Source organism: Pieris brassicae, chromosome 5, assembly GCF_905147105.1.
Source record: "Pieris brassicae chromosome 5, ilPieBrab1.1, whole genome shotgun sequence".
NCBI classification, from domain to species: Eukaryota; Metazoa; Arthropoda; class Insecta; order Lepidoptera; family Pieridae; genus Pieris; species Pieris brassicae.
The window spans coordinates 12,633,399-12,650,322 of NC_059669.1; the positions used below are offsets into that span (position 1 = coordinate 12,633,399).

At 33.9% G+C, this 16,924-nt stretch overlaps 1 protein-coding gene across 6 annotated transcripts in view; it reads right to left on the reverse strand.

Annotated features, from left to right (window-relative positions):
• Positions 1 to 729, reverse strand: part of LOC123710376 (homeobox protein cut) — a 124,162-nt gene extending 123,433 nt beyond the window's left edge. For all 6 annotated transcript variants that reach the window (XM_045662221.1, XM_045662223.1, XM_045662222.1 and 3 more), the window contains exon 1: positions 512 to 729. The gene's annotated coding sequence lies outside the window, so the exon portion shown is untranslated. The remainder of the gene's footprint in view (positions 1 to 511) is intronic.
• Positions 730 to 16,924: the final 16,195 nt, after the last annotated feature.

The following is a 16,924-nucleotide window of genomic DNA, read 5'->3' on the forward strand; positions in this document are numbered from 1 at the left end:
TAGAATTTAAAACATTCCAAATTTAAACCATTCCATTGATTCCATGATTTTATTTTAGATTGAAAGATTCCAAATTTGAATCGTTTTCTTTAACGATAGCGTGTTCGCAAACAACTGATCGCGAACAATCAATCATTATCGCACACGACTGAACATTACTAATTAACTGTATTAATACATCATTGATACATTTGATTTCTAATCGGTCGAATTTTTTGTCTAATTAGAATATGGTGATAAGTTTACCGGTAAAGTTTTAAAAAATCTAGATGTTTTGAATTTTATTTTTAATTAAGTAGATATTTGTTAAGTTGATTTAACTTTGTTTTTGAATAAAGTTAGAATTTTATCACCTAAACTTTGAGAATCACTCATATTTGTTTATTAACTTTTTGTGTAAATGTTTTTATTTTATGTCTTTTGCATGTCTTGACTGTCAACCTTTAGTAACAGATAAAAAGAACCCTAAGACCAAACCAAAGACGTAAACAAAATAATCACAATCACTTACTTGTTGTAACACAAAAAACTGTAAACACAATTGTTTATCACTTTCAAACACAATCCTCAGTTAGTAAAAAAATCACAGTACACAATTCGATTTTTAAACTCTCACAAATCGATTATTGGTTTCCGATCGGTTCGGTTACGTAAGGAGATCCTTAGCCTACACAACACGAGCGCGCGGCAATACCGCGTTCAGCGACTGCAGTGCAATCCTTCGGCACGGGCCCCTCCAAACTGCGCGCATCTGAGGCTAACTCCTTGGTGAGACCCCGCCCAGTGGGACGCCACTCAGCAACTAAGATGACCGTCTCCCTCCTTGTCGCTCCGTACCGCGATTGTCGTTGCCTCTCGCTCGCGCGCGGCGACAGTGGGGCGCGCCAATAGGATCGGTTCGGATCGAGTCGAGACGATGAATCGAGATGTGTACTTAGGTATCGCTGCAAGTCCTTTTGTTGTAGTCGATAATAGGATGCGCTTTTTTTGCAGCGCAATCGACGGCCGATGCGTTTTAACTATTTGTTTACTTCCATTGTTGTGGGTTATCGGCAACGCTTGTATTATTATTGGGAAACCCAAATTTTGATTTCATAAATATTAGAGAAACATTTTTGGTTCTATTTTTGAAATAAGAACTGGATATTCGAATTTTGAATTTTTTGTTCGAAATTTAAAGCTTATATTTTAAATTGTTGTAATGGAGTTGTATTAGTATTAGAAAGTTATTTGTTCCAATAGAAAGTGCAGATCGCGAAGGGCAAAGTATTCGTAGGGACGCAAGGGTGGCTGAACTCGCTAGGGCAGAAATGTAGGTCAGTTTTTGTTTCGCGCCGAAATTCGGTTAGTGGGTTTGTCTTGAGTCAAATCGAATTCCGATTAATCGAACTTTTACAAATTCTTTTTTGTAATTTTTAGAATTGTTACTTTTTACAAATTTTTAATTATTACTTCACACGTTAAATATTAATAATTAATAAAATTTGTTGCCATTTTTAAAACGTGTTATTGCAATATTATTTTTTACAAAAATATATTTAATTAATATAGTTTTTTTTACTTGTAATATAGTTAGATATACATATGAATCAAATCTGTTCAAAATCACATCTATTATTAAAGACGAAAGTTTTTATAGTACATTATTATAATATATTGTTTAATAGCCAACAACAAATTCTAAGACACGGGCATCGTTGAACGCCGTACGTTCTAAGTTACATTCCGCTCCACACTAGATGGCGCCACCAATCGCATAAAGCGTTTTCAGGCAGTTTATTATTTATATATATACATATATTTTAAGAATCTATATTTTTATAACACTATTATGGTATTTAGAGTGTATTAGAATAAAAAAATAGATTTTCCTAGACTATAAACAACGCCACACTATAAATATTCCAACTACAAGTGTGTGAATCTTATACTAATATTATGTGAAAAAGAACGGTTTTTTTAACGAATAAACTCAAAAACATTCCACACTAGACCGATTTTGATTCTAGCACTATAAGAATGTTTATCATCTTAATAAAACAGGCCTATATTTATTGTTATAAATGCCGTACAAAGCCAGGCCACGGTAGTGAATAAAAAAAACTAATAAATTTTAAATAAAAAATTACGCTTAGATATTGGTCAATTAATAATTCAATAAAGTACAATATAACAACGAATTTTAAAGTCCAATTATCTAACAACTATTTCAGTCTTTAACTTATTGCATGGCAAATATTTTTAAATTTTAATAAGTGGCTATGAGTACTAGTTAAAGAAATTTTAAAAAGTCGGGATTTCTGAATTTTTTGTCCTTAATCTTTATACATTAAAATATATAGCGAGATCAAAGCCAACCGCCATATAAACATAGTAAAAAAACATTAATAATTAATGAAGCTTAACGGCTTTATTAAGTGGTCGTGTTTCTTAATGTATTTTTATTGCTTTAACAGCTACTAAACACCTCTAAATTGCAGACAGGAGGTATAAAGTTGTGTCTTTATGCGTGTGTCGTATGTGTCATAGATTCTTCGAAATTTCTTAATAAAAGTATTTAAAACTATTAATTACATGTTAAATGTCATAAAATCATTACTTTATTCCATCGTCAAATATCATTAAAATTAAATGTATTCGATGTTTAAATATTATCAATGTTTTTAAATATCAATCAATATTTTATTCCATTTTTAAACATCATTAAATGCATGTTTATTCAATTTTTAAACAAAAAACTTAATCAGCAATTTCATTTTTAAATATCGATAAATTTATATTTATTCTATTTTTAAGTATAATTGAATTAATAATTTCATTTTTAAATATCACCAATAATTATATTTAGTGCCCAATACTAGTGATTATGATCAGAATGATTATCAGTTCTTCTTTTTTATATAATTTTTTTTTAACAGAGCTTTTAAGTCAATTTACTAACACCAGCATCTGTGTTGTGCCAAAATTTAATTTTAACATGTAAATGAAGCTGCAACCTTCTCCTAGGTCTTTTTGTTTGAGAAGTAGGGATGGTGTTATCGAGTGGGGCTAGGGAAGCCGTTCATTAGCTTCATGCTTAACCTTCGCCAACACGTTCTCTTTTGGATCCTGAATCTCTTCGCTTAGGAGCATATGTACTCGTCATAAATGTCCTTGTGGTTTTGACACCATGGCCTGCATTGCCAAAAGAGTGCAGGTCGTTTTTCTCAGCACGCGATATCACGTTCTCTTGCCTCCAAGCTATTTTAGTGCCAACAGGATTAGCTAGAGACGTTTCTATTTATTAGTACTATAATTATTTAGGTTGAGAATATTGTAAATACTGTATATTTGTGTCGTACAATACACAAATATTCGTGAGTATTCAAATGAAAAACGATGTTAAAGAATTCTTTTGCGTCTAATTAATTCTATTGAAAGGCGCAAAAACCCTTTGAATGAACGTTTTTATTTCAAATTAACTTTGATAGAATTTTTCATAACTTGAGCTAATAAATCATTGGGAAATTAATATTTAATAACGCGACGCGGCGGGGTGAAATCGGACGTGAAATTCAGTATTTGCATAAGAAGGGATCGTTTTTTGGATTTCTTTTTCTGATATATTTGTATGGATGGTCTTAAATTCTGAAAAAATTGCCCGGAAAAGATAAGTCCGTCCACTGCATATATATGATGGACATTAAAGTGTTAAGGAATAAATGTAATCAAAGAAGTTTTTCCGATTGGCCAACAGTGTTGGCCTAGTGGCTTCAGTGTGCGAATCTCACCCCTGAGGTTGTTGTTCGTTCCCCCAACACTAATAGACATTCTCTACATGTGCGTTCTCGAACGAAGGAAGACATCATGAGGAAACCGGGTTGCTCAAAGACGAATCTTTAATCATCAGGCAATCTAATGCGCAAAGATCTGCCTCATGTGCCTTACAAGTTTGCCTCGCGATGTTTTCCTTCACCGTTCGAGCGAATGTTAAATTCGGACATATAATGTCCGTTGTTGCTCTGGGGAGCGAACCTACAACCTAGGGATGAGGGCCAAAACCACTAGTCAAACACTGCTCTAACAACTTTTAATATACAGTATTGTCTTTTGTTAATATGGCTTTTACACATTAAGAAAACACTTTTTAAACGGATTGAAGCTATGCATTATTATTATAAACTTATAATTATTTACATAATTAAAAATTAAAAATTTTCCGACGTCTCGCGTGCTTTACAGCGTGCGTGATCACGGTGACACCGTGAGTATTTTATTTTTAATAATACATAGCTTCAATCCGTTTAAAAAGTGTTTTCTTAACTTTTAATATAATTAAATAATAAAGGTATGTCCATATAATCTTAACCCAACCCTTTCTTAAAATCGAAGGGACTGGAACAGATGTCGTAATGTCTAAGTTAGAGATTCCAATATAATATTCTTTAAAATCTCTAACATCCTAAATCTGCCTTCATAGACGGTGTTTTGACAGTACCAAGTGTATCCTTGAAGCATTAAGACTGCAAAAAAAGCAGTCTTATTTGTTCAAAACATTTTAAGAAACATAAGGCTGTATACATCGACATCAGACAATTGTAAGGCCATGGCAAACTGATTTTGTTTCAGCAGTAATTTGAAATATATTTTGTATTTGTTGTTTCAAATATTTCAAAATAAGATATGTACTTCCTGTTTTCTGAATATATATTGTTTATATAATCTGTTTTGGTTTTCTGTATTGTCTAAGTGTTTTCTTTTATAATATGTTAGCTGTAAGATTACTAATCAATAAATAAATAAATAATCTTCCTAGAAGTTTTAGATCACTGCCGTGTAAGTCTTTCAAGGGGGAGAAATTTTCAAGGCAAGGTGCCTTTATAGTCTATCCGAGTATTTGACCATAAGTTTAATAACAATTATAAATAACTTAATTTATTATTATTAGTATTAATATAGTAATTGTGTGGGCCTGAGTATCCGGAAGCTATATCCAGGATACTCCCTTCCCTCGGTGAAATAATATGCGATGGTTCGACTGTCGCGTATCAGTATAATAAAAAAAGGAATCCAATAATCGATAAGACTAAAATTAGCACTTACCATCAACGGTGGCGTATCTCACTCCAAACACTGGATCCTTCAATGTTAAAATTAAACTCACTTGCGCCATTACACCGCCACCACCTAGCATCTCCGGTTCGTGTCCCAGTCAAATCGACAATTGTCATCCTTCTTTGATTTAGCGCGAACATAGCTCCCCGCCTTAAAAAATCATCTTTCAAAAGAGAGGATTATGGGAAGAAAAAAAAAATTAAAATAAAATAAAAACTAAACTACGAAGATAAATTGAAGTTAAGATAGAACGGGTAAAGGACATGAACGTATGACAGGACGTTTAAATGTTTCTGATTTGGTACGAATTAATGGGACAGGAGTACTATCATTTTTACCAGGTTAAGTTTTTTCTACAATTCCTAAAGGCCACTGAAGTGATGGTGCATTTTTTTCCATAATAAGTACAATAACACACTATTTTATAGGATGAGTTGCAGAGTTCCATTTCTCACGAGTTTGTAACGTATGTAGATATTCATTACTCCATCTTTTCCAGTATGGTTGGCCTAATTTGTCCAATAAATGATACCGAGAAAGGAGTTGCATCCATTCTTCTTCAATCTTAGATGAAAGCAGGTAATTTAATGGTTTTAAATTTGAAAAATGAGCTGGAATCATGGGACTTGGTTCACAAGGATCTTCACTTAGTATGCCTAAAGGCCTGGAATTAAGAATTGCTTCAATTTGACTTAAAACCGTTAAGAACTCCTCATAAGATAACAATTATTGACCTATCACCCGGAATAAATGTGTCTTTACACTTTTTATTGCCGCTTCCCAACTACCACCAAAGTGTGGAGCGTTAGGTGGAATCATTTGCCATGTAATAAGATTTTCATTCAATACGGAGCGAAAGTCCTCACTGAATGCGTTAGAAAGATTGAACTTTTGGAGTTCACTTAAATAGGAACGTGCACCAATAAAATTGGTTCCATTATCCGAAAAAATTGCTTGGATTGGACCTCTGCGGGAAATAAAACGAATGAAATAATTGTTTCGTAGTCAAATTTTTTATGTGCCAAAAATAAAAATCCAATTTATTAGGTATTTCTAGTTCTTCAAAAGCTGCGGTTGATGTAACGAAATTATCAAGAAAACTATTTAAATCGCCTGTAGAAGACGTTGTTAATGTTTTAAAATTAAAAAAAAATATTATCCAAATAATAAAAGCCAAGTGACCTTATGTCTTGATATTTGTCAATTAAGGTAGAATAAATTAAACTAAGAGGTACTAAGTCATTAAATTCAGTACGATGTGCTTGAATATTAGACGTTTTGATTTGGAATTTTTTTTAGCGTCAAATCATATAATGATTGAATCTTAGAAAAATCCGAATTTTGTCGTGCTTGCAATAATAATATGGAACTTGGAACATGTTCCAACTCGTTAAGTGAACATTCACCATGTTATCTACAAATAATTAAAAATATTAAAATAAAATGAAATATCAACAATACGATTAAATTCAACCATTAACAGATTTATTACTAACGTTAACTGTGAAACAATTTTTAGAAAAAAGCGATGTAGGTAGATATTAATTACGCATGATCATTCTCACGAAATCAGGCACAATCTATTATTAAATACGTAAATACGAAATACGGATAATAGATTTATAAATACATATAATATTTAAAAAATCTATATTAAATTTGTCACTATATAGGTAAGAAAATACCCACCGGCAATTTAACTTAACGAACCTAAAAGACGTAAAATAAATATGCCAAACTAAGAGATATGATACATATACGGTTCGAGAGACCAAAAAGGATGTGTGGACCTGGGCATACGGAAGCTATATCCAGGATGCTCCCTTCCCTCGGTGAAATTATATGTGCTGGTTCGGCTGTCGCGTGTCAGTATAATAAAAAAAGGAATCCAATAATCGATAAGACTAAAACTAGCACTTACCATCAACGGTGGCGTATCTCACTCTGGATATCTCACTGGACTCACTCACAAACACAAGGATCCAGTCCTTCAATGATGAATCAAAAAAAATTAAATGCTATACATATAAAATTTAACTCCCTTGCGCCATTAAGCCGGGACACCTATCTAGCGTGAACAGTTACTTTAACGTAAACGTCAAGTGTCATATTTATCTATGCCATAATTATCGTCTCTAAGTGTTCTGAAGAATTTGTTAGGTCACAGATACAACTGAATCCATAGATCCAGTTGTATATATACTGTTTGCTGAAGTATTTCCGAAACAAATCGACTTAGGGTCCTTAAAGAAAAGAGTGTACAAATTCTTTAAAGGCAGGCAACACACTGGCATTGAAATGGGCGGCGGGATCACTTAACATCAGGCGAGCCTTCTGTCCGTTTGTCCCGAATTGTATAACAATAAAAAAAGGCAGGCAACGCACTCGCGAGCTTTCTGTTAATGTGAGTGTTCATGGGCGGAGGTCTCACGTTACATAAGGTGAGTTTCCTGCCCGATTGCTTTGTATTGTTTAACAATAAAATAGGCCTGCAACACACTTGCAAGCCTCTTGGTAATGTGACTGTCCATGGGCGGTAGAATCACTTAACATCAGGTGAGCCTCCTATCCGTTTTCCTTGTATTATATATCAGTAAAAAAGGCCGGCAACACACTTGCGAGCCTTCTGGCATTGAGAGTGTCCATGGACGGCGGTATGACTTAACATCAGTTAAGCCTGCGGCATGTTTAACCCCTGTTCTATCAAGACGAAAAATTTCATATTAGGGAAATCTACTTGTCTAATTGCCACATGAAAATCTGCTTTTTGAAGCGAGACCTACTGACAAAACTACAAATCTGTATGATGACGTCATATCCTTCGAAGTTCAAAAATTATACAGTTTCGTACGCGATATTCCATTTTTATGCTAATTGCTAATATTTTTATGCTATGTTGCTGTTTGACATTTAAATCACACATAAATCTTAGAATATATTTGGCGACGAGTGTTCGATTTTTGAATAATGCCCACATGTTCCATTGTTTCACCACAATCGGTCTTATTAATTAATACATCATTAGGCACTTACAGTTGCAGTGTGAATGATCAGAAATGTAGAGTTAGTCATACCATAGACACGACACGGACCAGTCGCAAAATTTCAAATTTAAATTAGTTAAAAATTGTTGGATGTCGTTTTTTTTATATTTTATTGGTAAACGTTTTACCAGATGTGGTAAAATATAAATTACAGTTGACGTTATGTTAAAGTTTAGTTCATAATTATTAACTTATTCATAATGATTCATAATTAACTTATTTTGAATTCAATTTTTTTTATTTTCCGATAACCGTTACTCTCATATAAAAACCGATAACTTTAACTCTATACATTTGACATCTATGGTAAAACAATTAGAATTAGATGATGCGGGCGCAGTGTTCTTGCACTCTGCAATGACCCATTATTTCGTTCATTATATCTTTATACATTTGGGTTTTACACTCCCACTCACACACAAACGCATATCATTCCTTTGTCGAACCACGTCCGACTATGGTTAAGGTTCGACTCCCGGCGAAAAATATTGCAGATTTTTCTATTTAACCTATGAGTTGCTCATCGTGAGCCTGATGTGATGTCAAAAACAATACTTTTGTATTGACATTGAATACTTCTTAGACATTTTGGAAAGGGTGCTGGAACCCACGACCTCAGGGTTGTATACTTAGAATATTTATATTAGTAATCGAAAGTACAATTGAAATACAATACAAGTTAAGACAGCTGGTGTCAAAGGATGTTGCAACAGCTGATTACTTTTTATGTTATTTAAGACTCCAAACTTTCGCTATCTGTCATGTTTTTTATCTACCATCGAATTTAAATTTAGAACAATATTTTATGTGTACATAATTTGAAATTGGAACAAAAAGATTATAACGAAAATAGAAAAAGGATGTATCCAAGATTACAATCATTATTAAAAAAAAAATTAAAAATCGAACACAAAAAAACATGCTGTGAGCAGTGTCAAAAATAATTTATAATCTATCAAAGAATAATTGTTATAATTACTTATGCAAGAGCGAACAAGATCTCCCCTTAGTTTATTTTTTTATTATTCAAATCCACTAATGACTGAAGCCATTGTTAGTGTTTGATCAACGTCCGGGCGCTCAAATAAATCAATGGTTTGTAAAAAATATGACAGGATATAAAAAAAATATGTATCAATTACTATTTCTGCGAAAACCATTTTTTTTAAATATTAATTTTAATACTTTTTGTTCTATAGCTGTATTTGTCGTCATATATTTAAGCTTTAAATTATAATGAATGACTCTAAGTACAGTTGTGTGTTGGTCACAAATAAAAACTTTTTTAAGTAACCTCTTTGTAGAAACAATTTTAAAATAAATTAACAAAATTCAAAAATCTAATATTATTCGCTTATATTTATTTAAAAATGGAACAATGCATCTATCGGGCAAATGTGGATCAATGGTTGAATACGATCCAATCATCCATCTTTGTTGCTTATGTCAATTTTTTGACAATTTGCATATGAAAAGCGCATTGTTAAAATATGGGACCCGTGTCAGTTTGTGTTTTACGGATGTTTGCTGTTTAATATAAAAGGATTTCTTATTGTATAAATGATAAAAGAGTTTTAAGATGCTTTGTGGAGAGATAGATAGCTGGGAGCTGCATTATATTAAGGTCGATTTAATTACGTCAAGTTGTATAATCTATTAAAGAGAAATACTTTTTTAATACAGTTTTAGGTCGTAAAATATTTTTTAATCTAGGCATGTTAGATTTAGGAGTTTCGTTAAGTATGACTTCCTTATGTCAAAATCCACGTTTTTGATCGCCATCGTCCCCGCTGAGTTCCTGATACCTTAAGAGGATTTTTTTAAATGAACTTTTTGTTACAATAGTGTCATTGCTAGTGTTTTTCGAAAAAAAATATGCGGTTGTAAAACCGGCAACGCATGTGCGTGCCTTCTGGCAATGTGTGTGTCTATGGGTATCATTTAACATAAAAATAAAAAATTGAGTTCTGATATTAATAAAAATTGGTCCAACATTAAATATATGAGATGTAGCCCATAGAAATTACTTATCAGTGTATTGAAGTCTAAAAAATGGCAACATCGCCTAATGATGCTGACGCTAAAAAGAGATCGGTGATAGGTTACACGCTAGTTGGAGAGAGAGAATCGATTCGATTCACCGGAAATGACATAATATATGGTGCATTGTTAGTAATGAGATCAGTTTGTATGTCCGTCCGTGGGCGGCGACTTATTTTTTTGTGTTATCATACGCTTGTTGAATAAATTGTATGATATTAATAGAATCGAGCTATTTGAATATTATTTATTTAGAATTCTCGATTTTGTAAGTAAATTCTCGTCTGCGTTTGTTTCGTGTTCATTAAAAAAAACACCAGCACAGACCAAAGAAAAAGTTCAAAGGTACATCTTTAGATTTAACTAGCAGGCTACTATCTAGTTAGTAAATTAGAAGTTCTAGAAGAAAGACATCTAGTAAACGTGTAACATATGAAATGAGTAAAAAATGTTATATTAGACCTACTCACCCCATATAATTATTTTTTTCACGCTGGCCACATTTCTATACTCTATAGCCACTAGCGGAACTGACGTTCGATATTTGAAATTCAAATTCGGATATCCATTAGTGCTCGTCATTTTAATGTGACACCGTATTGAGTTACTCTAATTGATGGCATTGCTCCACTTTCGATGGCTGTTTTTTTTTAAAATTTCGAACGTAAAAAGAGTTCGAACATCCTGACATTTGAGATTGAATAATTTTTGTTATTCGAAATTTGAAGTCGAGTTGTATTTTGGTGGGCGTGTCTGCACTTTAATAGTTGGTGCTTTGGAAGAATTAAGCTTGGTATAGTAATATTTTTTTTTTAAGTAAGAGCATTATATTAGATTAATACTTTGTGGATTTAGTGTGCGTTTGGTCTGTCTATGTGCGCATTTAACTTTCGATCGAATGTCTTACTCCACTTTTAACTGAATATGAACAGCTGATGAACGATAAAAGCAAAGATGTTATTAATCGATTCGCAATCGAAGCGTATAATTAATATAGATGATTTCATCGATTGTGACATATCATTAATCTAATTTTAAATCCGTTTCCGAATTCATTTTTTGAATTCGATTCGGATTTTATAATTGTAACGGGGTAGTTACGAAAGGTGAATAGATAAAATGGTGTCTGGGCCTCAGATTTATTATTTTTTATCTGATATAATGATTTGTCAATGTAAGGCAAGTAGATCATCCTGTGATACACGCCGTAGACTTTTTCGGTATAAGGCAAGGTATACGATGTTTTCTTTCACCGTTCGAATGTTAAATGCTCAGACGATCGAACCTACGGCCTCAATGAGAGTAGCACGCTGTTGCCACAATGCTAACACTGCTCTGTATGTGTCTTCTATATACTTCCGTTACGGGATTGTTCTGAGAAAGGTATTGGAAATATTAAATGTCTAACACAATCAAAAATTGTATTTCATAATATTCAAATACGGTTTGTTAGTCCCAGAGCACCCGGTATCACCACGGAACAGCTGAGTCACTTAGCGCGGTCTGTGACGCGTGTCCGCTAACCGACTTGGAAGGAGGTCACATGTGTAATGAAGCGAGAACGCACCTGTCGGTAATCACTACTGGCTGGAGATGTTGGAGAGAGTTTCTTAATAATCTAAAACTAGACATCTATTTATATATTTCCATATAGCACAGGAGGCTCGCCTGATGTTAAGTCATACCGCCGCTCATGGACTTCTCCAGAAGGCTTGCAAGTCAAATTGTTTCGGATATACTTCAGTGGGAAGCTCACACAGCCACGCATTTCACGACTTCGTGGATGACCGATTTGTGTGTAATGAAACAGCCTCTGTACAAGGGGCTGTCGCACCATGGACAGAGAGATGTTTATTAAGAAAAATGTAGCTCGTAATTGTCTCTATCACTATTTTGAGATTAATTCTGTTGTGGAAGTGTCACATTAACATATAGGTACCAGATTGGACATAATTTTGTCGGATTAGACTTTGTACTTTAGACCGCCTCTTTACGTAAATAAAAACAATAAAAACAACTCTTTTTAGACAACATAAGTTATTGTAAATGTATTTATGATAAATGAATTGCTTATCAAACACTTACGAAGTTCTTAGAAGCATACTTACTCGCCCAGTTTCTATTAAAATCACGATTCAAGGTATTAAGAAATAGAAGATTGAATGAATACTACGAAACCGACTGTAGTTTTTACTTACCAACCATTAAATTTAACTAAGCCGTCTCCATAATAGCATAGCCACCAAAAGAAACGAAATTCAGTTATAATTTCTCTTTAATTATATTTGTGGGCATTTAATTGATCGATTGTTAGAATTTAACTAAATGTTATACAAATACGACGTTTTGACAGCTAACCGCTCTAACCTCTTCTAATACCTCACGTTAAAAACTAAATGAGTATTTTGTAAAATGTGGGGTGAGAAATTGCAACATAAGAAAACGTTTTCGTTTGACTATGATTCTACATTATTTAGACCAATCAGAGACAGGCGACAGGATCCATCGTTTTGTTCGACCAACTATTATCAAACGGAATTCACCATTTTGTTTTTACATTCCCCCCTTTTCTCTGCGTGTGTAAAAATGCGTGCGTGTACTAGTATACACACGTAAGAAGTGAAACTTCTTAATGAATCTAAATGAATAAATGATGACATGAATACAAATAATACAATATTTCATTTTACCTTATAACTATGTAATTAGATTATTACAGAATTTCATTAATTGTAATAGATTTATTGCTATCATTGTTATCGTTATTATATATTTTTGTTTTTAATGGCTTCAAATCTCTTCGAATCAACCGTGGTAGGGACAAGAAAAGATGGCACGTAACGGAAAAATGTGACACGTAACCCAAAATTGTGACCTGAATGTGAATGTGTAATTTTTTTTCCAACGCCGATAAAGATACTTCACTTCAAAAATAAAAATCATTGGCACTACAACATTTTTAGGTCTGGGTATCTGTTTCATGATCAATTATCAATCTAATAGGCAAGTAGGTGATCAGCCTTCTGTCGCACACACGCCGTCGAGTTGTTGGGTCTAAGCCAAGCCGGATTCAACACTATATTTTCCTTTACCGTTCGAGCAAAAGTAACATAGGTTCATTGAAAGAAAGTCCATTGGTGTACAGCAGGCTAACATACTACGACCTCAAGTATGAGAGTTACACGATGATGTAATCCTCTAATAAAACAATGTACTGAGACTAATTTGGTTTTTTATGAAAATAAATTATATATTAGGAGTAAAAAAATTTGAACATTTTTATCTGAAACATGATACGATGTTTTTAAAAATATCTGTGCATCTGTCATCGGCATATTGATGCACCCCAAAACAAATTTGCATACGCCATTTATGGGTTAACGAACATAACGGTAAAGCAATTTTAAGCTGCTTCATGATAATTCATAACTTATACTCATAGAAGTTAGAAAATTATAGTTAAAAAAAGTAATGATTTAATCAAATTTTATTATTAATGGATAAAGTTTGGTTCCAGTGTACGCTTTAACTGACAGCATTTCTTCGCTGTATTGCGATACTTATCTCTCTTCTCTCGTCTCTTTTTTTTCTTCGTTTATTTTCCAAAATAATATAATATAATCAGAATATGTTACAATAGAAAACCGCTGTGGTTTGTATTAATGTAACCATAGCTGTCTTGTTTAGGAGCGCGACAATTGCATAAAAAGGTACTTTTTTTAATTTACTGTTTATGTTGGTTAGCGTTAGGCTATCTAATAACTGATTGGGCAGACCATTTATTAGCCTCAGTAGCAATTCCTCAACGTTCTCTCGCCATGTACGTTGTTTGCTCTCGATGTAGAGAGCCGAATCTGCGCTACCGCTAAAGTCTTTACGTCATGCTCCACTGGTTTTTTTATGTCATCTCGGAAAAAGTACTCGACAAGAAGACATTTATTTACTTTTTCTGTTATGGGCAATATTTTGCAGTGCTTAAAAATGCCTCTTTCTTCATTTTTATATGAGTAGAGCACATTTCTCGAGACAACATGTTTGACGATTCGCATTTGGAGGTTACATATATAGACCGTAATTGGTGACTGAGCGCAAAGCGCGTTGTAAAGTGAAAGTTTTGTTTTTAATATACCACGCAGCAACTTAGAAAACTTACATAAACTTGAGTAACATATGTTTTATTAATAATTTTGAAATCACATGTTAAATTGTACATTGGCAGCTTACAGTTGTTCACTTAATCTATTAAATATCGACCTTAAACCATGCTCCGAAAGCCGTCAATCGCGTGTCGGTTTTTGTATGGGAATCACTTAACCCTCAATAGCTTATGTTAATTTTTAGCGCGGATTTATTTTTGCTATCATTTTTCAATAGCTCATTAAAAGCCGCTAAGCCAATTCGGGCGTAAGTGCCGGAGATTTTGAATAAGTATTGTGACGAGGCCGATTTTATGGGTTTCATTTTGGCGTTTGATGGGTAATTTGCATGATTGTTATTTATGGTTTATTTGTGCATCTATTTTGCATTAAGTGCATTTCCTTGTACTATTCCGGCGGTAAGAGCAGTGTTGGCTTAGTGGCTTCAGCGTGCGACTCTCATCCCTGAGGTCGTAGGTTTGATCCCCCGTGCACCAATAGACTTTATTCCTATGTGCGCATTTAACATACGCTCGAACGATGAAGGAAGATATCGTGAGGAAATGTTGACTTATACCCATAAAGTCGACATGAGTCACCCACAGGAGGCTGATATACCACCTGCGAGTGACTCATGTCGCATAATATGCCATTTTGACGTCCACTGAACATAGGTCTAACCTGAAAATTTCCAGTAGGTACGGCCGATTCCTGGACATCCAACGCCTGTCAACCTTGTTGAGGTCGTTGTACGTTTCGCCCACTGGTCCTTGGTTTCCATTGCAAGACTTCTATGCCCCATCGGCCATTGGTTCTTCCAGCTACTAAGTGGCCTTGTATAGAAGATCTTGTCCTGTTATGATGATGAAGATGAAAGAAACTTTTTAACTGTCATACCAAATACGTATCTTTCAAAGTCATTACAGAGTTGCCTTATGTAATATGGATATGAAGCGTTGTCTGGTTATCTTATCGTTGTAAAAAATTCAAGACATAATGACTCCAAAAAATCGTTAAAACTTCGATAAAATCGATAATTAAAGGAGCCATCAGACACATGTCGCTAAACAAAACCTCTCACATGAGCTAATTAGTAATTACTGTACCCCTAAAGTGAGACAGACACATCAAAACACATATGTACGAGAGAGAAGCGATGATCGGAAGCCGATTGTGACGCACCACTGCGCACTGACCGAATGTGGTTTTTTGATAATTAAAAGCGCCTGATGAATCGTTCTTGGTTAACCTAAGGGTCCCACATGGGGAAAATAAGTTTCCTAAGATATCAACCACAAGTCTCAGTCAGGAACTTTTTCGTATATTAAGCAACGCCGCCTTACCTGCTTGTCAGTCTTCTATAGATACTTGAAGAGAACTTATACTTATAGAGAACTTCGAATAATGTTCCAATTACAATTTGATTATGTCATGCCCTTTCAAACAACACTAGAAGTACGCTAGTTCTACCCTTTCGTTGTTGACATCCTCAGGTACTGCACGATTTGGATTGGCTTTGTAAAAACAGTAAAGAAGATACACTCTTTGCCCATCTTCCCTAGATACTTTAATATGCGTTTAGTTAAGCAGGGGTTAATAGGCATCTCCTCCTCCTATGTGAGGGCAGGCCCGTCCAGGGCCAATAGGTCCAATAGGCCGCATAGCATCAGGTGGGAATAGGTCTGTCCAGATCTGTATATCTTCGTTTTGTCGTTTTGTTCATTTTAAGCTATGGGAGACAGTACGTATTCTCTCTCTGAATTTTAAAAGTCTACTTTAGAATACCGTTGTGACAAGTTACAGTTATAATAAATGCAGTTTTTCTATGAGAAGGACTGTTAGCAATTATTTTAGAATAATACAATCGAACATTTTAACGTTAAAATCTAAATATCGACTGATTGGTATCTATCAATACGTATGGCTTACCGACTTCCTTTGCAGACCGCAGCTCACATACCCTCTAATTGCTTTTGTATAGCTTACAGGTGCACCCAGTGTGACGGCCCGCTCAACCAGAAACATATGCTATTCAATTCTTTATTGATATGTACATAAAGTATATAATTGTGTGAGACAAATACAATGGCCCAAATGAGTAGAGGTTCCGATGTATTTAACTTCGTTTTACTTAAGGTCAGTAGCATTGGTTTTAATTTAATATGTCTTTGAGTAATATAGATTTTTGGGCCAACAGGGAAAAGTAAGAGAGGTCATCCTCTTGCATGGGCTGACGAGCTTAGAGAAGTTGGTGGGAGAAAAATTCTCAGTATAGATCCGATTTGAGGAATAATTTCTGAATTAAATTTCAACCGTGTATATTGTAAAGAGGTGTATGTTTCAAAATATAAATGAGGCTTAATTATAATTAGATAAATTTTAAATAGTCAAAATCTTTTACTTATATATAAATAGACACCGGATCCCAAAGAAAATTAACCTAAATTAGTGTATTAAAACATGTTAAACATCAGCAAAAGTTAAAGACAACATAATTGTGTAACCTAAAAATTAAGTTTAAAATTTCAAAATAACCTTAAAATAGCATATCATAAAATCGAACGAATCAATTTTAATTTAATTGCAATTAGAATAAATGGGATTTCTAAT